The following is a 27,609-nucleotide window of genomic DNA, read 5'->3' as shown; positions in this document are numbered from 1 at the left end:
TTTTGGAAGAAAATGTGCGTTACTATTCCTTTTTGCAGCTTCATTCACTTAACTGCCCTTCCGCATTCTAGGCTGAAATGAAATATGCGTAATGGCAGCAGCGTGGAACACCATATGATAATTTAAACACGAATCATGCGATATTAAATTTGTCCAAAATGTCGTTGCGCAAGGCAACCAGATTTGGCGAAGACGAAGCTTCGCAGAAATTATCTCGTTTCTAAATGTACTGCCGGCCGCAGTGGCCGTGCGGTTTTAGGCGCTGCAGTCTGGAACAGCGTGACCGCTACGGTCGCAGGTTCGAATCCTGCCTCGGGCATGGATGTGTGTGATGTCCTTAGGTTAGTTAGGTTTAACTAGTTCTAAGTTCTAGGGGACTAACGACCTCAGCAGTTGAGTCCCATAGTGCTCAGAGCCATCTAATTGTACTGCAGCTGGTACGCGATAAGAGTACTAACTTCCTGGGAGACGAGCAATCTCATCTCTTCGCCATCTCATCCCTTTATCAGTACTCTTTTGACCATGACATTTTCAAATTATATGTGTAAGCACTTAAAATCCTCGTTAACATAGTGAATAGCTCAGAAATAGACACGGTAAAAGCCTGAGGTGACTATACCTATGTATAGCTAAATGCCCAGGGAGGACTCTGCCCGTCACAAATGCCTCTAGCGGAATGCCACTGATCTTGCGTTTATTTTTGTTCACGAAGGCGACTGCGGTGTGATGTGATGTGATTATCTGTGCGGTTGATGATGTATGGAAAAGGCAAAATGCCGACGGTGGTATAGAAAAATCACGGAAATAGGTCGAGCAAGTACATTATTCCTGCGTCACGGGCGACGTAATGATAAAATCGTATTTTGCCTTAACCCTCAAAGTCGCTACAAAAATTATGATCTCTTCACCCAGGACATTGGTATTTTTTGGGAGAATACTTTGCAGATGCAACGATCCTATTAATGAGGCCGCCTACACTACATGTGTCTGTCCTTTTTTGGAGTAATTATGTTCGGTAGCGGATCCTTACCACACAGGAATGACGGAGGACTTCGAAAAAGGTCACAGAAGGACAGCACGTATTCTATTCTCACGAAGTGGGGGAGTGTGTGCCATGGATGCGATAAGCGACTTCGCATAGCAATCATAAAAAAAAGGCGTTTTTCGTTGAAGCGAGACTTTTTAAACAATTTTACCTTTCGAAACTGTAGAACGATATGCTCCTGCGTAGTCCCCACCAGGGGTTCCGAATGGAGGACTATTTTACCTCTGGAATATTTTGCCCAAGAGGACGCCATCATCGTTTAACAATACAGCAGAGTCGCATGCTCTCGTGAAAAATTACGGCAGTAGTTTCTGCTTGCCTTTCAGCCGTTCGCAGTGCCAGCACAGCAAGGCCATTTTGGGTGATGTTAAAAGGTCAGGTCAGTCAATCATCCATACCGTTGCCCTTGAAATTACAGTAAAGGCTGCTACCCCTCTGCATGAACTATATGTTTGTCTCGCCTCTTTAGCCTTCGGACTGAAGACCACAACAAAAAACATCATCCTGCGACTGAAAATATTTTGACGACTCCACTTACGCAGGGAAAATGGCTGTCGTAATAAAATAAGAAAACTCAGAGCCTGCGCGGGAAAGTTCAAGTGTTCGTTCTTCCTATGTGGTGTTCAAGAGTATAGGAGTCGAGAAATAGTCAAAATCAGGATTGCCGGACGCGGATTTGAACCGTCGTCCTCCCGAATGCGAGTCCACTGCGCCACCTGATACCTGATATACAGCATGACCAATGAAAGATATGTGGTGGTGTCGATGTTCCAGGTCAAGCGGTCACCAGACATGACGTAATAGGCTACTTCTTCTTTGGCCGTACGGAAAGCCTAAGTTTACTGCATTACAGCTGGCTGTCGGGTAGTTGTGGTCCCTTGCTTAATTTTCCTGGGATGTTACGACGTGAGTGACGTTTCAATGCGCATCGATTTTCTGTTTCCGGTGACGACGCGATCGATCTTTTGAATTGTCATATTATAGAAATTGTGTAGTAACATTACTCATTCCGAAGGAAGCTACAAAAACTGTTTAGCATTTTTGTCCCTGGAACCTTGCGCTGTTCTTAAAATTTATTCTGTAATCTTTGACTTTCAGTTCCATGGAGGGCGATGACTGAAGTAGTCGTGGATCCGGTACGGTCTGTTTGCTTGACGTGGACATTCCCCGGAGGGCAGAGCGTGGTTTCATCCTTCGCGGCTGCGCACCTCTCAGAATGGGCGGATGCACGTCCCGGAGGTAGAAGCGCCAACGAGCGGTGACCTTTCAGCGAGGTGGCGTCAGGCGCTGTAGAGACACTCCTGATTACGAAACCAGTCGCACTCTTGTCAGCCAGCGTTCTTGGCGGTTCACAGAAAGTGGTAATCACTTTAGTACATCAGAAATTTACTGTTTACGATAGCTGACAATGGGATATTAACAATTAATTTAAACGATGGCAAACGACGAGAGCACCTGAATGTCTTACGATGGAAGGACGCCGGAAATTAGTGTGTAAAACGCACCAGATGCTCGGCTTAGCACGAAATAATCAGTATTCGTAAAGAGAGCCAAAGCGATTCGGTCTTTAACTATCGATCATCGTTCATTTTTAATTCCATAAAATACCACAATGCAGTTGGTGGTCACATTTTTTCCACCAACGGAAGTTTTGTCTGATGAACTCGGCTTACAAATTTTGAAAAGGAAGGAAAATAGAAAGTAGGCTTACGTTACTAATGAAATGTAATACAATGTCTCGCAGAAAATGCGAGACAGGCGAAAAAGGATGACGGTTAGATAACAAAAAGGTATAGACTTTGAAACAGCAGAAGATTTTATTCCCAGCGATCAAACACAGAATTTTTTAAGAAAGGAACTTGACATACAAGATACAAATAGAAAGAAAAAACCTGTGAGCAAAGATGTATAAAATCAAAATGAAACGAATCCCAACATATCAAAAGACTGAATAAAGGCAAAATGCTTAAACAAGTAATGAGAGAGAGAGAGAGAGAGAGAGAGAGGGGGGGGGGGCGGGGGAAGGAGGGAAATGATGGGGTTCGATCGAGATTAATGACGACACAGCACGCTGTAAGCCAACTGCGCGGGGCGAAGAAATAGAAATACTGCAGAAGTGGTGCAGGTGAGATACGAATATAGCGCGGAAGGTACCTGCGTAGCGGCAGTCGAATGCATGAGAGTTGAAATCAGAATCATCACCAGTTGTGCTTCCCTGCATACAGGAAGCGCGCTACAGCGAACACTCCGCATCGCGGCTAGGAATCTCTGCCCTGTGGAAACAAAAGGCAACCGTGTAGCTGTACTAGCAAAGAGCAAACCAGTGATAGGCGCCAACGGTGATACATCTGTTGACAACGCAAAGTGTGGTCTCGTTCCTAGCAAGACATCCAGTTCCCCGCTTCTGGGAAGACGCTCCGACAGCTGACCAAACGGGGCGGGGGCATGGCTCAGCGCTGGGCTGTGATCTGGAAGCTGCAAGGCTCAAGTCTCCGTCCGGTCGGCCAGATTTGTCCGTGTTTTCACTAAATGTATTAAGATGAGTGCCACGATCGGTCCTGTCAAAAATTTAAGAATTATTTCCTTGCGCGTCTCTGTCTAATAAGAAATTGTCCTCCATACCCAGAAGACCTCGGCAAATCCCTGAACTTCCTTACTACTTCATTCCTTCTACCTCTAGTGTAATGTTCTGTATTGCCTACATGGCAAAAATAATCAACTCACTATGTCGATTCGGCTGTGTAAATTCTTTGCATGTGGTAAGACCTTGTGAAGGCCGCACGGAGTTCAAAAGCATCATCAATGGATTAGTGATCTGAAGCTACCGAGTGACACCATCAGAACTTAATGTCTTTTGTATGCCCTTCACTAAATACGATTTTACAATTGCTTATTACAGTATTGCTTACTCAGACGGTCTTAGGCGCCACTGCAGAGAACACTATTTTAACTGCGCCAGTGATGGGAAATGAAAATGGCAATGGCGCTACTGAAGGAAAATTACCAGAATTTAACTCAAATAATTGAGGCAAATTACGGTGGCCGGACAGACACTTGAAACTATTTCCACCTCTACACTATATAACTTCTCGTTTGTGCTTCAAGTTTATGGTATTGTTTTAACAGCCAGGTAGCTTGCTGGATCTCCAGAACAGCGCATTTAGCTAACAGCTAAATCATAAAAAAGCTGTTTTTGCAAAAATAAAACTGCTTACGCAGGACAATGAGACCTCAAGGTCTTTTTCGAATATTTGCTACGTCTATTTGTTTTATATACAGAGTGAACCAGAAGTCCACCGACAAACGTTTCGAGGATGTTCAAGATTACCATCTGAGTATTTTGGTGTAACGTATCCACAGTCCCTGGCAGTAATGATGTATTTATGATTTATACGTTTTTTTGTCGCAATCGCACTTGTTTCTGTGATAATACCCTCACAACAATGAAGAAGTCTGTAATACGCAATGACCAAAATGTAAAACACAGTGTAATGCAACACATTTCTGGTCATGCGAAACGGTACTTTCATGTGACTGCCGCCAGTGCGGGAACAGCTCAGCACAGGCTTCTTTGAACCGCTCTTCCGTTTTACTCAGTGAATACATACACAAGGTGTATATCGGCCAACTCGTCACCAGTAAAAACTGTCCCTACAAAAACAAAAACTGAACTACTCCCGAACAGGCCATAAAGGCCCAACGATACCGACCGGCCGCCGTGTCATCCTCAGCCCATAGGCGTCACTAGATGCGGATATGGAGGGTCATGTGGTCAGCACACCGCTCTACCGGTCGTATATCAGAGACCGGAGCCGCTACTTCTCAATCAAGAAGCTCCTCAGTTTGCCTCACAAGGGCTGAGTGCACCCCGCTTGCCAACAGCGCTCGGCAGTCCGGATGGTCACCCATCCAAGTGCTAGCCCAGCCCGACAACTTCGGTGATCTGACGGGAACCGGTGTTACCACTGCGGCAAGGCCGTTGGCAAACCTGCCCCTACTACTATTATGTAGTCACCGTTAACGCACAACTAACACTGCTGGAAAATAAAATCCTTGACAGAACCGAAAAATACTAAATGCAGACTTGAGGACAACGCGGAAGAAGATAACTGATGCTGTCAATAGCAGGAAGCGTGAGCGAATGGAAACAAGATGCACATCGCATGTTGCAGCCATCTGCACTGTTGTGCTCTAGGAGACTGTGGCTTCCTTGTACCGAAATACTCAGAAGGCTTCCTGGAACCACTTCGAGAAGTTTGTGGGTGGAGTTCCTGGTTCATCTTCTATAAAGGAGCACGATCTCTAAGTCAACGGTAACGTAGTCATTCACGTTTTCACTCGAACTGACCAACTAATTACAACGGTTTTCAAATTCGGCACGTCGCCACAAGCAATAAGCGAGATAATTTTCTAATACAAACAAGTAAGAAGCGTACGGCTGTCTCACATTTGTCATCCACACGGTTAACAGAGCAGCATAGATCCAGTTCAGTTCTGGGACTGCACTGCAGCCGAAGCCCCCTTGCCGCCATCGTCCTTACCTGCAACACAGAAAGAAACAAAAGAAAGTTAGAACAGCGAGCCGGAATGGAATTATATTCTCATACACAGAAAAAGGCTCCAGGCCTTTCACGACGACACAAAATGACGAATACTCAATTATTTGTTTCAGACACGATGAAATTTGTTACCTCCATATGTCTATAAAAGCGATGTGTGTCTGCAAGTTATTTGCCAATCTCTTGTCAGTCATTAGTCTAATGCTGCACATAGTATCGATACAAGACCTTTCTTCCCCAAAGCCACTCTGTTGTTCTACTTCCTCGGTTTCTCTCTCAATTCTAGTTTTAAGGAGTTTAATATAGTCTCCATATAGAACTGAGAACTGTGATACCACGATAACTCGCGCAGTCACCTAGCTTGATGGCAATCCATCACGACAAAATATCTTCATTTTACTGCGGATTTGTTTGTCTCCTCATGAGACAAAAAAGAAAAGGGCTTTATTTTTAATCCCAACTTTTCCTTTGCCCTTCCATTCATGCCTTTTACGAAAATATTAATACATACAACATATTGAGCATTATTCCAGTTTCTTTCCGGCATAAGTAACGCAAAAATTGAAAATAAAAAGTGATCAAGACCGCCAGATTATAGCTGTGTACACTTTCCGCTGTGCCAACGGCTGTCTTGAACCTACGCAAACTTAAATGGCTTATGTCTCGCCCGACCCACTCCAAAAATGCCATCTTTTTCGATTCCGTACCTCAGTCTGCAGAAACGAGACCGTTGTAGCACCACTTTGTTGTCTGTCTGTCTGTCTGTCTGTCTGTCAAGAACCCTTTTTCTCATCAATGGGTAGACTTATGAAGTTGATCTATCGTCCCTTGGTGATCTAGTAAATGGAAACTTCTAGGCCAGTGCAGTAAACAAATATAGCCGTTTACGTCACATATTCTGATACACTCAAACTCTTCATCAAAACCGATAGGGCGCTTCCCGCTGGCCCTATAATCATGGGCACTTCCCGTTGGCCTATAATCATGAAGTTTGTCAAGAAGCAAGTTTCACAGTACAAGTAAAGGGAAAAAACCTAAAAATATTGCATCTGTAATTACATTACACGAAAAAATATTTCTATTGTTATATGTTATAGACCTGAAACTTAAAATATTCTCGAAAGTCTTGGAATTTCTGGGACCGATACGTTGTCAGTATCGATTTCTATAACAGGCAAAAATCGTCGGAAGTCTCGATTCCTGGGATGGATCAACTGTCCATACACATAATAAAGTTTGTACGGAACCACAGAGCGCTATCCTTACTCGCACCAGGCCAATTCGATTCCCCCCCCCCCCCCCCACTCAAAAAACTTTTGGCCATCTAGAGCTCCCACCTCTAGCACTTCCACTTCCCGTATTTACCATAAATTAGTAGGTGCGGTCTCCTGTTAGTTCTGTACATTTCCGCGTAAGAGATTCCTCTGACTCAAGGTACAGGAAAATCTTTTAAACGGATACTACTCTGTCCGTGAGTTATGTAAGATGAGAATTATGTGGAAAACAAGTTACCGGGCGAACGCTCATTCTTAATGTCCTGTCCGTAGAATACACTGATTCGGGCAGCACAGTAGGAGAAGATTGCTGCAGGTGGAAAAACAGGAAGTTCGGTAATTCCGCGGGTGCGGGAGGGCGGTGTGCGACCGCGCGGGGACGGGCCCGGTTTTTGCGCAGAGCCGGGAAAGGAGCGCAGAGTAAACGGCGCGCGCATAAACACTGCGAAGCGCTGTGTATTTGGCTTGGCCGCTTCCTGTTTGGCCGCGTGGGAGGCGGCCAGCCAGCCCCCAAGGTGCGAGAGGGCCAGACAGAACTCCTCACACGCCGGCCTACTCTCACTGCTGCAAGCGTCGCCTTCCTGTCCCACCCATTAACCACGATACACAGGTTCAAACCACTCTCACTGCACGCGCCACAGTACTAAACAAACTATCGTCGGCGAGAAGGAGAAAGCGTGTTCTGTAACAGCTGTTACACACACACACACACACACACACACACACACACACACACACACCTAAAAACACTGTATATGATCAAAAGTAGCAGGACACCAGTATGTAGTGCTGAACTGACTACTAGATGTCACTAAAGGCGGACCCGCTGTAGAGAGCCTGTATAGGGAGAGAGTGGCCAACCGGACGATACGGCGGCCATTTTTCTGCCAAACTGCGGGCGGGACTTTTGAATGGTCAGTAGTGGAGTAGAGTACACACTCACCTAATCAAAAGCACAAGACAATATGGCGGAATCATTCGTTAAATGCCTTTCTTTACAGCTATAATATACTCATAGTAGCCTACTACGAACAGCACAGGAAAATTTGATACAGTAGCTTTAAAAATCATTCGTTACTTGCATTTATGTCCTTTGAAGTTAGTTTACTAGACATTTGGCAATGAAACTAACGTAAATAAAAAATATAGTCTATAGCATTTGTCTTTTATCGGAAGTGCATAACGCTAAAGATTTAACGTACCTGTATTACGTCAGATGAATGAAAGTCGTAAGCAGTTGTTTACTTGTGACATGCAAAAAGTGTGACACGTATTAGTATTTTTGTCACGTCTTCAAACTTTTTGCATGTCACAAGTAAACAACTGCTTACGACTTTCTTTCATATCTATTGAACACCTCTCGTAGATAACAAACGAAAAATATTACAAAAATCAGGTAATGTTAAATGTAGGCTACTGTAATAACGACCAAATATAACAAGAAAACTACTGTATCGCTTCTACCCCATAGTAAGCAGGCCTATTAAAAACTGTCTTGAAGAGTACCTACAATTATTTACTAGAAATAATGTTCCAGCAACCACGACAACTGCGGAAAACGTGCTTACAACTTGCCTGCGTCAACAGTCAGGCAATAATACTGAAACCAAAATAATGCCTAGTGTTCTGATTCGGAACGAAATAAAGTTTGACGCTATAAAGACGAATGAGCATGGCACAACAGTTACAGGAACTTTCCGTTTCCAGCAAGGACTGTCAGATATTGGCTTCAGAAAAGCTTGCGATGCTACCAGTACGCACTCAAACGCTAATTACGTACTAAAAACGATATACAACTATATCGAACATGCATGCACAACGCATAACAAGTCTCTCAATAATTCAAATACCATTTAATCGTTTCCAAAAGTCCTCTGAACTTCATTTCAACTCAGAACCACGGCGAACATAGGAAGCGCGAGAGACGTTTGGCAGAAAAATGGCGCCGAAGCTAATCAACCAATGACAGGCAACTTCACCTATGGCCACACACTGTATACAGGCTCTCTAACCCGCTGGTATGAAAGTAGGCGCGGAGTACTGCGTTGTCAGTAGTTAAGGAGCGTTTTTAGCAAGCGGCGAGCCGGTTTTATGCCACCACCCGCACTTCTGACAATCCCCTCGTCCAGCAACTAGGACGACCGAATGACATACGCGACCATTACAAGCGGCCCGTTGCCCTGATCGGCTAATCACATGTCAACACCGCAGTTTCACCACCACCAGTTCCTCTCGCGACTCATACCATCCACCAAGACGCCCAACGCCACTCACAATCATACGCAGTGATAGGAAATGCCTGCCTGGGTAAGCCCTACTGTCAAGATCGACTTGAACCTGACCCCTACTGTCAAGATAGACTTGAACCACTCAACTGTCCAGTCCAGAAAAATGGGGCCGCGTGCGTTGTCAGTAGAGAAGCAGTGTCCGCCAGGAGCGTTCACAACGGCACCGTACCAACCTCCCCTCACAGATTTTATTCATGCCGACAGGATGTGTAAGGCGTTACGACGACTTCCAAAATATGTAAACAGTAACTCTCACGTAACTCTCAGCCGTTTTCGAGAAAATCGAGCTTGTAAGTTTTAGGCGTGCTTATATACATCGTACGGTCCCTAGTAATCAAGGATTCCACAGCGGGTCGATTAAGCTCCTTGTTTCGTAAGCACCGTGTCTGTGGATCGAATCTCCCTGCCGGTACTTTTTATCATGCCCACGTTACTCTAACAACACGTATGAGTGGTACAGCGGGGTGAAATTGACTGATGACAGAGAACCGTTTACAGATGTACGGTAAATCAAATTTGTTTTGCAACAGAAAATTGAAATAAAAAATTCACGTTTAAAAAATCGTTGTTTATTACAAGTCCTGTATGCCACAATAATTATTGTTTATCACAATCCTGATTTCTGCAGTTCTCCATAGATTACACATATTCGTCCCTCGTGTAGATACGAGGGGCGTTCGGAAAGTCCATGCAAAGTCCGAGAGATGGCACCACCGGCGCGTATCGAGGTCATGTTTAGTTAGTATCATCTTTGGAAAGAGCGCACACCAAGTTTAAGCCATATGATCTATTTCTTTGTTTTTGCCATTCGTGTGAATCAAGGGAGTCCAGAGATTGTCAAAAATGGACGAAAAAGAATTTCGAGTGGTGATTAAACATTACTTTATGAAAGGCAAAACGCCTCATGAGATTAAAGAGAAGCTCTATAAATATTACGGTGACTCTGCACCTTCGATTAGAACAGTTTAGAAGTGGTTTCAAAATTTTCAGAGTGGCCATATGGGCACAAGTGATGCTTAACGTTCTGGACGCCCTGTGGAGGTTACGACTCCAGAAATCGTTGATAAAACCAATGATGTGGTGGTGGATGACAGAAGAGTTAAGGTGCGTGAGACTGCTAGTGCTGTGGGCATCTCGATTGAATGGGTACATAATATTCTGTATAAACATTTGGACATGAGAAAGCTATTCGCAAGATGGGTTCTGCGATTGCTCACGCTTGACTAAAAACGGAATTGTGAAGTGTTGCAAGGATGGTTTGCAGCTGTTCAGGAAGAATCTGCAGGACTTCAAGCATCGTTTCGTCACTGTGGACGAAATATGGATACATTACTATACTCCTGAGACAACAATCTAAACAATGGGTTAGCGAGGGAGAATGTGCACCAAAAAAGGCGAAGATCATTCCTTCGGCCGACTGTCTTTTGGGATTCGCAAGTGATAATCCACATCGACTATCTGGAAAAGGGTAAAACTATTACAGGTGCATATGATTCATCGTTATTGGACCGTTTGAAAACCGAGCTGCAAGAAAAACGCCAGCGATTGGACCGCAAAAAAGTCCTTTTCCATCACGACAATGCACCAGAACACACTTCAGCAGCAGTGGTCGCAAAATTAATGGAAATAGGATTCCAACTCGTTTCAATCCTCCCCCCCCCCTCATTCTCCAGACTTAGCTCCCTCGGACAACTACTTGTTCCCCAATTTCAATTTGAAGAAATGGCTGGCGGGATAAGGGTATTATTCCAACGAGGAGGTGATTGCAGCAACTAACAGCTATTTTGCAGACTTGGACAATTCCTATTATTTGGAAGGGATCAACAAATTAGAACAGCGTTGGACAATGTGTAATTCTAAAAGGAGGCTATGTCGAAAAAAAAGTTTACCCCGAACACGTAAGTAGTTTTTATTTTTGCGGGGACTTTTCAAACGCCCCTCGTATAATAATATAAATACAACGACAATACTGATTTGATCGAAAGCTCTTGTGTATCCTTTTTTTAAAATTTCCAATCCGCTTAAGAAACTCTCTTCTTTTTTCAGCATTAAGGTTATGAAACCAATAAATGAATCATTCAGTAGCGATAATTTGCACAGTCATAATAAATCTTTAGTCTAAACTGCTGGGGAATGAAACAAAATAAATGCCAGGAGGGAGATTCTCTCCATGGACCTCGCGTTTATAAAACTAAGTCCCTACACGCTCGGCTGCGGACTGTTCGAGTTTTCGCGTCCATCCAAAATACATAAGCAGCCGTAAAACTGTCAAACTCGAGTTTCTCGAAAACGTTTGAGAGTTGCGTCTTCCTGTTCACATATGTTTGAGTCCTAGACGCGAGCTACACAACCTGTCAATATGGATCAAATCAGTGACGGAAAGTTTATGCGGTCCCCTTGTCAAAGACCTCGAACGTGAACGAATCACTGGATGCGACCTGCGCAATAAATCCATCAGACACATTTCAACCCCTCTAAGGCAGCTCAAGGCTACTGTTGCTGAAGGGGTTGTGAAGAGAAATAGCTTTGAAAGTACAGCCACAATTAAACCGAAGTCAGGCAGACTTCATGTATTGACGGACAGGCGGACCGCTGAGCACTGCGGAGGGTGGCTGTAGAAAACGTATAAAATCAGTGGAAGGAATCACTCGCGCGTCCCACTGTGCTACCAGCAGGTCAGCTAGTACGATGGAAAGAATAGGGTTCAAGTCGACCAGCTCAATCACAGGACAATGGCTGATTGGGAATGAGTGATTTGGAGTGATGAATCACGCTGTATCCTGTGTCCATCCAATAAAGGGTTTGGAATGCGTGGATAATGTTACCTGCTATCATATTTACTGCCAACAGTGCAGTACGGACGAGGTGCTACTTCTGGTGCTTACGGTGTGGTCCACTAAATGCGGAATGATACGAACACTTCTTACAGCATTGTGCACTGCGTATATTAGAAGAACAGATAGGAGACGATGATTGATTGTATTAGCATGAAGCAGCATATGTGACGTTATGGCTTGTAGACAAAAACATATCCGAAATGGATTGGCCTGCGCAGTCTCGATCTGAACCCAATACAACACCTTTGGAGCGATCATACAACGGTGGTTTTCACGGCCGCCGGTATTTGCGATATTGTTGGTATTTGATTTATGAGCGTAAGTCCGTCTTCCGCTGCTGGAGGCTTCATGAGAGGCTTCAACAAATCAGAAACATACAAAAATAATTTCAACAGTAAAGGAGGAGGATTGATATTACAACAGTTGTGGGCTCTAGTACCAAACAAACAGCGCCAACTCTTCGCCATTACAAACTCGACAGCGTACGTCGACGCGACTCCACGATCTTTAGGCAGCGGTCACGGCCGACTGGAGATATTGGTCTGACAGTGCTTTGATGACGTCAGCTTTGTAGTGCCACGGCCGAAACACAGCCTTCTACTGACCCAGCTCAGCGTGCAAACACACTCACTTATTTGCCGTTTCTGCTTCGCAAAATTACAGATCATGTTACTGCTCGTTGATTATCATTTACTCTAGATACTAAAAAAAATAATACTCTCAGTAATTCTATTATCTTTAAATTACTTCAAACCTTTGGCCTCAAAAGATTAATATAGTTTAACAACACACTGCACTATTTCGACTTTTTATAAAAAGAAAAGGCGCAACACGAACTCACTATGATAATCATAAATAGTTATTTTATACTTCACCAATGTATTTTGTTTATCAAATAGTCTCATTCAGTCTCGCCATTAAACTTGACACATGCAGATATTCGCAAACATTTTTTTTTACTTTACTACAGCATATTTTAAATCAATTATTGTGTTACATACACACTCTCTCTCTCTCTCTCTCTCGCTCGCTCTCACCACACCCATCCACAAAATTCTAATCTGGCTGTATGTGTCCATGATCCAGGACAACCGAACAGGTTAGCTGCACTGAATCTGAAACTTCCTGACAGATTAAAACTGTGTGCCGGACCGAGACTCGAACTGGGGACCTTTGCCTTTGGCGGGCAAGTGGCCCACCATCTGAGCTACCCAAGCACGACAAGCTGCAAGGTTCGCAGAAGAGCTTCTGTGTAGTTTGGAAGGTAGAAGACGAGGCAATGGCGGAATTGAAATTGTGAGGGCGGGTTGTGGGTCGTGAGTCGTGCTTGGGTAGCTCAGATGGTAGAGCACTTGCCGCGAAAGGCAAAGGAGCCGAGTTCGAGTCTCGGCCCGGCACACAGTTTTAATCTGTGAGGAAGTTTCATATCAGCGCACACTCCGCTGCAGAGTGAAAATCTTGTTCACTGAAGCTGTGTATGATGAAGTTAACAGAGATGGAATCATGATCGCGAACTGCAGGGTGGTTATAGATAAACTATCGCTACTTGAGCCAGTATAGACGGAAAACCGTTAAACGTATGTGCACCTGATTTTCATACTGTGCGCTGCAGGATTTGCGTCAGTAGTGGCGTTAGTGTCGTGACTTGCCATTAGGCGTTACTGGTACGGGGACGTAGGGTATCAGTGTGGTGTCACCGCCAGACACCACACTTGCTAGGTGGTAGCTTTAAATCGGCCGCGGTCCATTAGTACATGTCGGACCCGCGTGTCGCCACTGTTAGTGATCGCAGACCGAGCGCCACCACACGGCAGGTCTCGAGAGACGGACTAGCACTCCCCCCAGTTGTACGGTCGACGTAGGTAGCGATGCATACTGACGAAGCCTCGCTCATTTGCAGAGCAGATAGTTAGAATAGCCTTCAGCTAAGTCAATGGCTACGACCTAGCAAGGCGCCATTAGTAGTTTATTGCCTGAATCTACACAGTCTCACTTGTATCGTCAATAGCGATGTACAACAAGGATGGATTAAAGTTAAGTATTCCAGCAGCTACGTACTTTTCTTTATAGCATTCATTACGTATCCTGTTTCAGACCTATCTCTAGCTTGCGTGAGTTAACGCGTGCCTTTCAGCTACAGTATGCACTACAGCTGCAGAGTGTCAACATGGGTCTGGACACGGTGAGCTGGGCTTTACTGGTAAAGCTGTTTTATCAAAACAATAGCAAAAGCGCTGCAGCTATTCGCAGGTATCGACATATTAAAGGAATACGGAGAGGTCCTCTTTCAGCACAGGGGTTGAAGGGAATTATTCGGAAGTTCGAATTAACCGTCGATGTGGGAACTGCTCCTGGGAGAAGCCGACGGGCAATTGCGCCACAAACTGCTGAAAAAGTTACTGTTACCATGCCTGAGAAAGCTGGACGCAATGTGCAGTCTTCAAGCAGTGCACGAGCCGTTTCACGACAGCTGAAAATTCCGCGGTCCACCGATCGACAAGGGCTGCGAACAATTGAGAAATGCTATCCTCTGTTGCGGTTCCAGGTTGCTGTGGTTGAAGATGGGCGGTGGTCGTCCCATTTAACAACGTTTGTAATATGGAACGTAAACATGGTACGCAATGAATGAGTCATATGGAAATCCTCACGCGTTTCTTTCGATAATTCATTTGTTGTCTCCCGCAAGTTCTTACCAATGTTTCTACCAAGTTTTACTGTCCTACGATCAGTCGTTTTTCAGAGGCGAAAGTTTAATTATAACCACCCTGTATTTAGGGGAACCATTCAGACATTACTCTGAAGCGTCTGAACTGGTGGTCATCGGTACCACGAGTACCTTGAAACCAGGAGGTCGCCGGATCGAATCCCGTTCGGACGACGGAAAATTCCAGTCTGCCTTTAATGTAGCCAGGTAAGAGGAAGTGCAGGAATATTATATTACGGGAGTATGACAGTTGTACAGCTGACAGTTATATAACTCAAATTTCTGTCTGTCATTCACAGAGATTCGCGGTTTAGCGTGGTATCGGACTCACTCTCTCTATTTCCTAGATGCACAACTTCTTTGAAACTGCCGTACGAAAAGGGTCAATCGATCTAACGACTTGATGATATTTTACACATGACACACATCATACATCTAATTGACGATATACTACTGGGCGGTACATCAAGCTAATTATTATCGGTGGGTAAAATCTTGGCGATTCAACTGATCCTTGCCTAGTAAAAGCTTTGTGGTGCTCCACCCAATCTCGGGTTCATGACAGTTCCGTTTATAGGTGAAAGTGTTTTTGAACATACAGATGTTCTCGCTTTAGGTGTCAAGACGGTGGCTGTGGTGTAAGCAACGTGTTTTTAATCGTGAGTTTTTCGTGCTAATTACAAGAGTAGTGTGTCAGCAGTCGTGCGACGGTACGGTGACTAGTCGCTCCATGACGTAAGTGCCTCCCATTAAGGCGCGTGTAACAAGACCCCCCCTTGTAAGTGGCTTTGTGGTCCTATTACGTGCGCAAAGAAAAATGAGGAATGGAGCGAGTGCGCCGGGAAAGTGGGTTTCTCGGAAAGAGGAGCTCTCGGTGAATGAATCAGCGGCCTGTTCCTCCGCCGGAGCGTTAATACTGCGCCCTTGTTCGGGCATTAACGGGGCCTCGCGTGCCATGGTGAGAACCGACGCCCCGGGCAAACTCACGGCACGTCCCTCCCTCTGCACCTCCGCCAAATTTCCGGCAAAAGTTAAAGCACAGCTGCGCTTCGCAACAGCAGGCAAAGTTCTGCGTGTGCGTGACGCAGTGCGACTATATTCGTGCGGGTCCACACAAGGGGACCTTAGTCACCATGAAGTCACTGGAGCAGTCCAAAAGTAGCTTGGAATCAAACGCTTCATACTACAGATTTTTCAAAGTAGTGTTCATGTTTTTCTTTCGATCTTGTCCACGTGCAAAGATACTTAGACAAACTGATATTCATGAGGGTATTTTTGATCCGTCGTTGCAACTACAAAAATGCGTGATCTTTTCACCAGACGCGTTTCGCTTTATTGAGGTAAAGCATCATCAGTGATCTGTAATTATGTTTATTTACATTTCGATTTGCTCTTTAGATCGAAAAACAGTTCGTTAAGAAAGCAAATCAAAATGTAAATAAACTTAATTACACACCACTGATGATGCTTTACCTCAATAAAGCGAAACGCGCCTAGTGGAAAAAAATAAAATCAAGCATTTTTGTAGTTGCAACGACGGATCAAATACCCTCATGAATTATAAAGCAACTACGGGCACTATGGCCACACGAATGAAGAATATACTGATATCCGTTCACACACTTGGTTAAGTCTACAATATATCCTGGGGAACTGCAAGCAGCGGAATATTGCCACGAAAGTGAAAGATGCAAAGTAAAGTCTCAAGTACGTTTTGCAATAAAAAAATTGTTTCTCTTTTCAAAATAATTTCCATTATCATTCAATATATTACCAAATTACTCCAAGCCCTTTCACAGAATATCTTCTTGTATCTACGAATAATCGTCGCCCCACTCCTCCAAGGATATTCCCATTCGGCCGAAACTTCACTTTTGGGCTTTCCGCAACATGGAGAACGTACAGTGCGAAAATTCGTAAGCATTACATCTCTAAAGGGCGAGTCCGGGACGTTTGCCGAACACGCGTCTACAGACGCAATGATCATTTCAACGGACTCTAGATATTGTCGTCAGCAGATGCCACATCTACTCAATAGCGTTTACGCTACAGCAGTTCTGACTTTAGATTCCTAAGTTTTCCCACTGTACAGGCATTTTTGTGGCCAAGTGAATTTCCTCTTTCCTGTGCAGTTCTGAACTCGTGTGGTTTTTTCACCCAGTCGATAAAGAACATTTACGTTTATGTGTCAGTAATTGTTTGACCCTTCGTAAACGTAATCAGCTGGGATTTATTCTTGCACGGCTTTACGACGGACAATCGCCACGAAATATCTATAACGTTCTTACAGTCATCACCCTTAAGGGTAGCTCACCTCACCAGGGTGTACTATGTTACAGTAACAGGATGTATCTGCTATGATACATCACGTGCTGACGTGTATGATGATGGCGCCGCTCTTACTTTAAACTTGGTAGCGAATAAATCAACAGACACTGTTGAGTGGAAGCCATGACTATATTTCTTACTGGACGTCCTCAGTGTACTACAGCGTTATGAGATTGTTCAGTCTACTCTCGGGTAATTTCAGTGAAAGAAGAAAGAGTGACATTTACATAATTAATAATAAATCGTTGTCAAATAAACAGTGATTATAAATAAACGTAGCGCCCAAACGACATAAGGAAACAAGGGGCAAGCAACAGTAAAAACTAAATTCAGTAAAATTTTCTACATCTAGAACTGACCACTAAAAGCTACTCAAACACCATACAGCAACATGTTCCTGGACGTAGAAGAATTTAGAACGTGGTGTTTAGTCTTGTGACGACTCCTCTAACATATACAAGTATCTTTGTAGTCATTTCGTGGTGCGTATAATAAACTTAGTGGCACAGCAATCTCGCTCACTGTGACGTATGAGCTGAACCTTGAGGATGGGGTTTAGGAAACAACGCTGCATCATAAACAAAAAATCTTGGAGAACAGATAAGCTGAGAAATGTGTCGAAGGGGGCTACCGTAAAACGAACTCATACCGCCTTGAAGTATAGTAGTTCAAAAGAAAAACGCCCTTTGCGCGCTGCACATTAAGTTATTTTATTTAACTTGCGCATCCAGGTGCGTTTCGCCTTAGTTACAAGGCATTTTCAGTGGGCGTTCTCAAATATTACAAGATTTTTTTCGTTTGCACATACAGATCACAGACTAAAAACAGTTCAATACATCAACAAGTAATTCGTTATTTCCAATACAAATAATGAGTTACATGCTGATCTGTAAGTCCTTTTCCACTAGATTATAAAAACCTCAGTGGACTGTTTTAAATCTATAATTTATACGTGCAAAATCTTGTAACATTTCAGCACACCCACTGAAGATGCCTTGTATCTAACGCGAAACGCACCTGGGTGCACAAGTTCAATAACTTAACGTGTAGCATGCAAAAGGCGTTTGTCTTTTGAACTACTGTAATTTATATGTAGCTACTGTGATAATGGCCACCACAAGAAATTTGTCACACTGCCACGTTTCCCGTCATCATCCAGTACTACCCCTCTCCAGCATCCTGCAGGCACCTCAGCTGGCGCGGACGCTACAGTCCGAACTGCCAACATTGGTCCGCTTACCACGCCAAGAGTGACGCGGCGGATGTTTGCCGCTAGGACTTTGCAGTGTGCCTTGTTTGACAGCACACTTCTCGTGGCGCGTCCACAGCTGTAAGGCCGCTGCAGAGGATGTTGGTTTGCAACGAACTAGTTTTGTCTCGTCACTGAACACCTGTGTTGGCAGTGGCAACAGAAGCCGAGTTTAGGCCCGTGGAGACACTGCATGCTGTTATACTGAACCATTTGCACGATAATGTGCCGATTAGCTCCAAAGAAACAAATTACGCAAACAAAGCAAGTTGGATTTCTGAGAAAACTGAAAGAAACGCAATAGGTGACCAGAGACTCACTGATTCAAAGCTCCCGGTCGACGTACGATAGCTGGCAGTAAGCTAGCATCCATAGCGCATGGTGTAAGGACATGGGACGGCGGGAGAGGCGCAGATGGTCCGAGTGAAGAGCCTGGCGCGGGTTTTCCGTTTCTCCCGGCCGCCGCTGACCCGGCACCAGGAATGCCGGCCGGCTGCACCTCTGCGTGACGTCACAGCACCCCAAGGCCAAGGCCGACCAAGAGCAACAGCGGCCAGCTACGAGCTGAGCCTCTGCCGCAGAGGGCGGCGGCGCGTCACCTGCGCCAGCACAACACGTGCACAGCCGTCCCCCTGTGCTCCCTCGCCGCTTTATATAACGCTGCGCGTAACTAAGGCGCTACTCTGTTTTATAATACCTGTATCAGCAACATACAGGTATACATTTACGCATCAGCAGCAGCCATTTTGCGTGCGGGATTAATTAGGTTTCTCCATGCACAGCGTCTTCGACATCTACTCTGAAAACCATCGGGGATGATACTTGGGATGATACATGTTAAGACCTTCGCAGAAGATGAAACACCTTTCCAACCTCACGACATTGTCAAATTATTTGTCACTGTGCCGATTTATTTGGTGTGCTTGTCAAGCATAGACCGTGCTTGGTGTGTTCGAGAGATTGAGGGCCATTTATTACGCACGCGTTTATCAAACAGTAAATGGTTGCTTGCCGGACTAGCATCTTGGTACAACAGATCTTTTGTTTGATAAACAAGTCGATAGCAAATTGCAAGTTTAACAAATTTTATCGTTTAGAGCGGACTTAAGGGTTTCTTCCCATTCCAATCGCGCAAGGAGCGCGATTAGAATGACTAACTCCTCCTGTGCGAGCTGTTCAAATGTCTGTGAAATCTTATGGGACTTAACTGCTAAGGTCATCAGTCCCTAAACTTACACACTACTTAACCTAAATTATCCTATGGACGAACACACACACCCACGCCCGAGGGAGGACTCGAACCTCCGCCGGGACCAGCCGCACGGCTGTGCGAGCTGTAATTAGTGTAATTGTGTCTTCACGATCATTACGGGATCGATTCGTAGGGGACCAAAAACTATATTTAGATTCTTCACTTGATATTGGTTCATTAAACTTAGTACTCTTGGCGTCTTGTCTTCAAGGGGCTGCCAATTCCAGATTTTTTTTCAATAATTCCTTAACGCTGTTCCTTGAGTCACAGAAACGTGGCCCAGTTCGTGGAACCCTTACTTGGACACGTCCAACATCCCCCGTTAGTCCTCTCGTTAAGAGTCCCACACAACTGAAGAGTATTCTAAAATGGGACAAATCCATGTTGCTCCTGTACGTTTTCTATCATGATCAAGCAACTGTCCAATAGGTAGGTAATCTTTTCTCTTGGACATCATAGTCCTCTTTGTCTGTAAAACTACTTTTATTAAAGAAAATTACGGTCATGTGGCAATTATTAAATGGAAAATTGTGGGTCAATACATCTCAAAACTTGGAAAAAAAGTATTTACGTATAGTCATATTATTTGTGTAGACAACGGACAGCCGACCATCTTCGCCGTTTCCGGAATGCTCGCTCCCAGGTGTTGGGCCATAACAATCTGCCCTTCTTCAGTCGCTTATGTCAGTGCATTACCCCATTTGTGGGCCGTATGGTCGATACAAGGATACCCCATACGCCTCTGCTCTGCTAAAATACTCTCCTAAATTTGCACTTATGCTTCATCTGAATAACTTCGACGTGATACTTCGTATCAATGAAATTTTGTCCTTTTGAAAATGGCTTAATTCTGAATCGCGTAAGGATTAAAGAAACATAATAAATACTAGCGCAACTGGCAATCTTTCGCAATTGCTAAACACGTATATAGGAATTGGATATACATCGCAAGTTCTTCCCTCCCCTTTTCTTTCTACCCCTCTCCTCTTCCCCCGTTCTTTGTCCATCTCCTCTTCCTCTCCCCTACTCTGTGCACCACCGTCTCCCCTCTCTATATCAATTTCCTTCTCTCCCCCTCCTCCCACTATCTTCATATCTCTCTCTCTCTGACCTTCAGCCTCGTTCATTTTTGTTGCAAACAAACCTCGATTGCGAACTGAAGTCTCTTAAAATGAATGTTAAATCGGTTAGGATGACTGGTATATTGGGTATGAGAGAGACCTGAAACTTCCTGGCAGATTAAAACTGTGTGCCGGACCGAGACTCGAACTCGGGACCTTTGCCTTTCGCGGGCAAGCGCTCTACCAACTGAGCTACCCAAGCACGACTCACGCCCTGTCCTCACAGCCTCACTTCTGCCAGTACCTCGTCTCCTACATTCCAAACTTTACAGAAGCTCTCCTGCGAACCTTGCAGGCCTAGCACTCCTGGAAGAAAGGATATTGCGGAGACATGGCTTAGCCACAGCCTGGGGGATGTTTCCAGAATGAGATTTTCACTCTGCAGCGGAGTGTGCGCTGATATGAAACTTCCTGGCAGATTAAAACTGTGTGCCGGACCTAGACTCGAACTCGGGACCTTTGCCTTTCGCGGGCAAGCGCTTTACCAACTGACGTTACAGAGCGTCAAAGTTATACACGCGGCGCCTGTAAATGTGCTGAGTCTGTGATGATACAAATTTTCTAGGATGATGGAGGAGGATAAATTTATCGTTTTAAGGTAAGGGTCCATGGTTCGGAAACGAACGAGTATGAAGTTACAAGCGATAATCATTCAGATACCTCGGAGAGTAAATACTGTTACTCATGCAACTTTCTGAGGTGGTAGTATGGTCCAAAAAAGAAAAAAAAAGTTCAGTAAACATAGACTCTAAAATGCATACCTGAGGAGCTATGAACACTTGTTCATCTTGCAAGTGTGAAACATATCTCTCTTCTATAGAGGAAGTGCTCACAGCTCTTAAGGTATGCATTTTAAAGCCCATGTTTACTAGACTTCTTTCTTGTTTTCGTTCATACTACCATCTCTGAAAGTTGCCAACCCTACACCGACAACCTTAGCAACAACATTACTGGTGCATGTATTCCACTGTCAGAGGTATCAGAATGGTTTTCGATTACAACTTTCCACTCAACCACCCTGTCTATACATACATTTAGACACACCGGCGCCTACCACTTTTACGCTCTGTAGCGTCGTTGGGTGACGCTTCCGGGCGTGGATTGTTATGTAAAACTTGATCTACTAAGTCCCGTCTACAACCCAGAGGAGTGCGTAGCTTGAATTGTGAAATACCCTCTGTATCAGGAGAAAGACTGCGCGTGGGAGAAGGAATTTGTCTAATGATTTACATGCCCTCCAATCGTACTTGAAACCGAGTGCGAGAAAGAAATCGAAAATGCACATTTTCACAACACAGCGTTTTCTTTCTCGCGACCGGTTTTAACAGTAAACGTCTATATTGTCGTTATAAAAACATGCAGGTTATGTCTTTCTGAATGTTAATTATAGTGTCGTGTAGAAACTGAAAGTACAACAGTGAGGGACTACAAACGAGCATTTACTTTTAATGTATATTTGTGGCCAAGACCGAAGTTTTATTATTTCCTCAGCGTGCAATGTGGCCGTAACGGCACCAGAAGGCATACAGTCTCATTGCACTATGAACTCATTTCCGCAGCCTCCCACTCTTCCCAGTGAAAATACTGGGTGTTTATAAATGAATATCGGGGTTTTAACGCTTTATGATATTTATTACATTAAACTTACAATTATAAATGATATGTCAAATGGAGAGCAACTCAACAGTTTTACCAAGAACCTTATAAATGTTCAATGTGAGCACTGGCATAGCGAAGTACGCGATTGGTTGAACTCCACTGTACCCAAGCGCTGGATAGGCCGCAAGGGGACAAATGACAGGGCTTGCTTTGCATGGCCTCCACGTGCACCCGACCTAACGCCATGCGATTTTTTCCTTTGGGGCTTCATCAAGGGTCGTGAGTACGTGCCTCCGCTACCAGCAGACCTCCCTGAATTAAGAAACCAGACTGAAGCAGCTGTTGCTAAAATGACTGAAGACACACTTATCAACGATTGGGAAGAACTCGGCTTTAGACTTGATGTGTGCCGTGTGACAAATGGTGCTCACATTGAACATTTATAAGGTTCGTGGTAAAACTGTTTTGAGTTGCCCTTTCATTTGACATATCATTTGTACCTTAAGTTTAATATGATAAATATTGTAAAGCGTTAAAACCCCGATATTAATTTATAAACACCCTGTAATACAATTTCTGCAGCGGACAAACTGCAGCGGCATAATGCGAATACGCCGATTCGTGACGCCGGCCTCTGACCTAGAAACTAGCTTGGAGCGTGGCGGCATAATGCGGTGAGAGGTCGCAGGCGGCATTGTCCTGTCCGCGCACTGGGCTGTGCTTAGTCTGGCGACGGTGAAAGGCGTGGATCCTTACCGGCGCGTGGCGTGGGAACCCCGCACGCTAAGCAGCCCGCAAGGTTCGCGTCCGGGCGACCCCTTCTGGCCGGCCGGCAGCTCTCTCTAGCGGCACGGTGCAACAGCTCTCTGGTGCAACAACTGTCGACACTACACAACTCTACTGTCACAGATGTACACTTCTTCAGTGCTGTGGCAACTGCTGGCTCTAAGGTCAGGCCCCTCCGTTCACGTCTATCAATTCGACTTTATGATTCGCTCCCGGCAGCTTTGTTCGGTGTGGAAGTTGAATGCGTGTATCCCCCCCTTCCCATTCCTGTTGCCTGATTTGCGGTTTCTCACTTCATTCTAAGTCAGTGTCAGGATGTGACGCCTGAATGTCTCCTGGCGTATACAACTTGCAGATAACTTCCGTGAACAGAATGAGATTTTCACTCTGCAGCGGAGTGTGCGCTGATATGAAACTTCCTGGCAAATTAAAACTGTGTGCCGGACCGAGACTCGAACTCGGGACCTTTGCCTTTCGCGGGCAAGTGCTCTACCAACTGAGCTCCCCAAGCACGACTCACGCCCCGTCCTCACAGCCCTTTAATCTGCCAGGAAGTTTCATATCAGCGCGCACTCCGCTGCAGAGTGAAAATCTCATTATGGAAACATCCCCCAGGCTGTGGCTAAGCCATGTCTCCGCAATATCCTTTCTTTCAAGAGTGCTAGTTCTGCTGGGTTCGCAGGAGAGCTTCTGTAAAGTTCGGAAGGTAGGAGACGAGGTACTGGCGGAAGTAAAGCTGTGAGGACGCGGCGTGAGTCGTGCTTGGGTAGCTCAGTTGGTAGAGCACTTGTCCGCGAAAGGCAAAGGTCCCGAGTTCGAGTCTCGGTCGCGCGCACAGTTTTAATCTGCTAGGAAGTTTCAACTTCCGGGAATTCAGCCAGGTAACACTTTCAGCGACCGCCGATATTTCGGCGGGAGAACACCCCGCCATTTTCAAGGCAAACTGCAACGGACAGGCGGCGTACATGCAAATTTAAAACCTCGGTTCTCGGACAGATGCAGGGACACACACACACACACACACACACACACACACACACACACACACACACACACACACTAGTGCCACCAAAGATGGCCAAAGTCAGAGCTATCGATAGTGAGACTACGAATTCGCAGGTGAGGTAGCGCTAACTCTGCCCTTCTGTTGTTTGACAAGGGAGAGACCCGGTGTCAAACAGAGTTTAAACAAAAACCTCCATCCCTGTTAATGAGGTTGCCTGCTGATTTAATCTCAACTGCCTCCTTAATAACACGGTCCCAATAGCTGGACGTGGATGCCAATATCTCGGTGTTATTATATAACATGGGATGACCAGTATCCAAGAAATGTTAGGCAATAGCAGATCTACTTGGCTGCTGTAATCGTGTATGCCATTTATGCTCAGTACATCGATCCTCCATGGTCCTGATAGTTTGACCAATATATGCCATGCCGCAGCTACCAGGAATGCGATATACACCCGCCTCACAATGTCATTCTTAACAGAATTCAAAAGCATGTTACGTAACACCGAGATTTTGGCATCCACGTCCAGCTATTGGGACGGTGTTATTAAGGAGGCAGTTGAGATTTAATTAGCAAGCAACCTCGTTAACAGGGATGGAGATTTTGTTTAGACTCTGTTTGTAATCCGGCTCTCTCCCTTGTCAAAAAACAGAGGGACAGAGTCAATGCTACCTCACCAGCGAATTCATAGTTTCACTATCGATAGCTCTGACTTTGGTCATCTTTGGTGGCATAAGTGTTCAGTGTGTGTGTGTGTGTGTGTGTGTGTGTGTGTGTGTGTGTGTGTGTGTGTGTGTGTTATCTTTCCTGCATCAGTCCGAGAACCGAGGTTTTAAATTTGCATGTACGCCGCCTGTCCGTTGCAGTTTGCCTTGAAAATGGCGGGGTGTTCTCCCGCCGAAATATCGGCGGTCGCTGAAAGAGTTACCTGGCTGAAATCCCGGAAGTTATTTGAAAGTGTCAGGATGGTTCCACATAATGTGTACTGAACGAAGCCTTTCCGTTTTCCATAATTAAAATGTCTAAAAAGAATTTATCTTTTATTGTATTATTAGGTTGGTGCGTAAGTGCGTAGAGTTTTTATTTTCCGTGTTGATATTCCAGTTGCTATTCGTTTGTTTATCGAGTGTCATTTTTCATTTGTTGTTCTATTTCGCTATTTGTCATTTTAAGATAATGAGTGAAGCTGTGGACGCTAGAAAGTGGAGTGCCAAGTGAAGCAATCAAACTTTCCGGCCCACACTTCTGTTTGGTTTCAACAGAGGGCTGACAGCTGCGGAGGCTGCCAGGTACATTAGCGCCGTGTATGGAGTAATGCCACTGGGCAAATTACGGCAAGAAAATGGTTTCCTCTTTTTAAGGAGGATCGTTTTGACATATGGGTACCGCATGCTCCACGCCAAAATCACAAAAATCAGCGGGTGGTGCCCATATGTGCACCTTTGCTTGCTCGTCACCTATCGGCTCGTGAACAACACCGACCATTCCTATCCTGTGTCGTTACTGGTGACGAGAAATGGCGTCTTTACGCTAACACAAGGAAAATAAAGGAATAGTTGAGCCCAAACATAGCAGCAACTCCCCGCACAAAGACCAGAGCGCTCCAACGAAATACGTTACGAAAAAATGGCTCAAATGGCTGTGAGCACTATGGGACTTCACATCTGAGGTCATCAGTCCCCTACAACTTAGAACTACTTAAACCTAACTAACCTAAGGACATCACACACATTCATCCCCGAGGCAGGATTCGAACCTGCGACCGTAGCAGTCGCGTGGTTCCGGACTGAGCGCCTAGAACCGCTCGGCCACCACGGCCGGCTAAATACGTTACGCATCTGATGGAACAGTGACGGTGTGGTGTACTGCGAATCGCTTCCTCGAGGTGTAACCATCACTGTCGACAATTACTGTTGACAACTGAGACGCCTGGCAGACGCAATCCAAGAACAACGACCAAGAAGGCTGTGTTAAGTGATGCTACTTCACTGTAAGGCCCCGCGTTCTGCTACACTGCCAAAATACGCTATGCAGGAATTGGGTTGAGAAGACATTAAGCACTCACTTTAGTCACCTGATCTTGCACACTCACACTCAGATTTTCACCTTTTTCACTCTCTATCGAACGACTGCTTGCTTCAGCAAAAGAAAAATTCGGAGTAGGATTTAAAATCCATGGAGAAGAAATAAAAACTTTGATGTTCGCCGATGACATTTTTATTCTGTCAGAGACAGCAAAGTACCTGGAAGAGCAACTGAAAGGAATGGACAGTGTCTTGAAAGGAGGATATAAGATGAACATCAACAAAAGCAAAACGAGGATAATGGAATGTAGTCGAATTAAATCGGGTGATGCTGAGGGTATTAGATTAAGAAATGAGACGCTTAAAGTAGTAAAGGAGTTTTGCTATTTGGGGAGCAAAATAACTGATGATGGTCGAAGTAGAGAGGATATAAAATGTAGACTGGCAATGGCAAGGAAAGCATTTCTGCAGAAGAGAAAAGTCGTCTCAAAGTATCTGTATGGAGTGTAGCCTTGTATGGAAGTGAAATATGGACGCTAAATAGTTCAGTCAAAACGAGAAGAGAAGCTTTCGAAATGTGGTGCTACAGAAGAATGCTGAAGATTGTATGGGTAGATCACATAACTAATGAGCAGGAATAGAATTGGAGAGAAGAGAAATTTGTGGCACAACTTGACTAGAAGAAGTGATCTGTTGGTAGGGAATATTCTGAGGCATCAAGGGATCACCAATTTAATATTGGAGGGCAGAGTGGAGGGTAAAAATCGTAGAGGGAGACCGAGAGATGAATACACTAAATAGATTCAGAAGGATGTAGGTTGCAGTAGGTACTGGGAGATGAAGATGCTTACACGGGATAGAGTAGCATGGAGAGCTGCATCAAACCAGTCTCAGAACTGAAGACCACAACAACATCGAACGACTTTCAAGGAACTACCTTTCCGAACGAAAATGCGCTTCGTCTCAATACCATGTGATTTCTACAGTCGCGAAATCGAGCGGTTACACCACCATTGGCACAGTGTTGATAACAGCGAAGGAGAACACATTATTGATGACTGAAGTATCTGTTATATGTGTCTTTCGTGTTTATTAAACTAAGGGAAAACACTACGAACTTACACACCAACCTAATATTACTACAATTTCATAGTAATTTTTTTCGCCGCCACAGTGAAGACGAATTGGAAGATGTCTTCTCCTGAAGTACCGTTCTCGAATCCCTTAGCAACATGTTGTTAAGATGTGGCTCAGGAAAACAAGACAGTGCTTTGTTCCGCACATTAACCTAAATACACAATACCCTAAAGGACGCTTTCCTGGCGCTTTACTTCGGCCGCCTCTGTTCTCACGCGCTACTACACAGAGTGCTTATACGAGTTGATAACTCACCGGCCGCAGTCTGGACAGGACAGAGGAGTACTTTGTGTTTCGAGGCGCAGTCGCGCGACATAAGCCAGAAGGCGGTCAGCGGCTCAGAACAGACAGAGAAGTGGAACATGTTTTTTGACAGGTATCAATAACAGCAGCAGCT

The 27,609-nt window shown here is 44.8% G+C and overlaps 1 protein-coding gene and 1 non-coding gene across 10 annotated transcripts in view; both read right to left on the bottom strand.

The window, feature by feature from the left end:
• Positions 1-27,609, bottom strand: part of LOC126482274 (protein held out wings) — a 423,674-nt gene that overhangs the window by 143,588 nt on the left and 252,477 nt on the right. The gene's annotated exons all lie outside the window — the stretch shown is intronic.
• On the bottom strand, positions 20,786-20,860 carry Trnas-cga (transfer RNA serine (anticodon CGA)). Its single transcript has one exon. It is a non-coding gene; the product is annotated as a tRNA-Ser (tRNA).

Source organism: Schistocerca serialis, chromosome 1 (assembly GCF_023864345.2).
Source record: "Schistocerca serialis cubense isolate TAMUIC-IGC-003099 chromosome 1, iqSchSeri2.2, whole genome shotgun sequence".
NCBI lineage: Eukaryota > Metazoa > Arthropoda > Insecta > Orthoptera > Acrididae > Schistocerca > Schistocerca serialis.
This window is presented reverse-complemented; position numbering and strand designations above follow the sequence as displayed.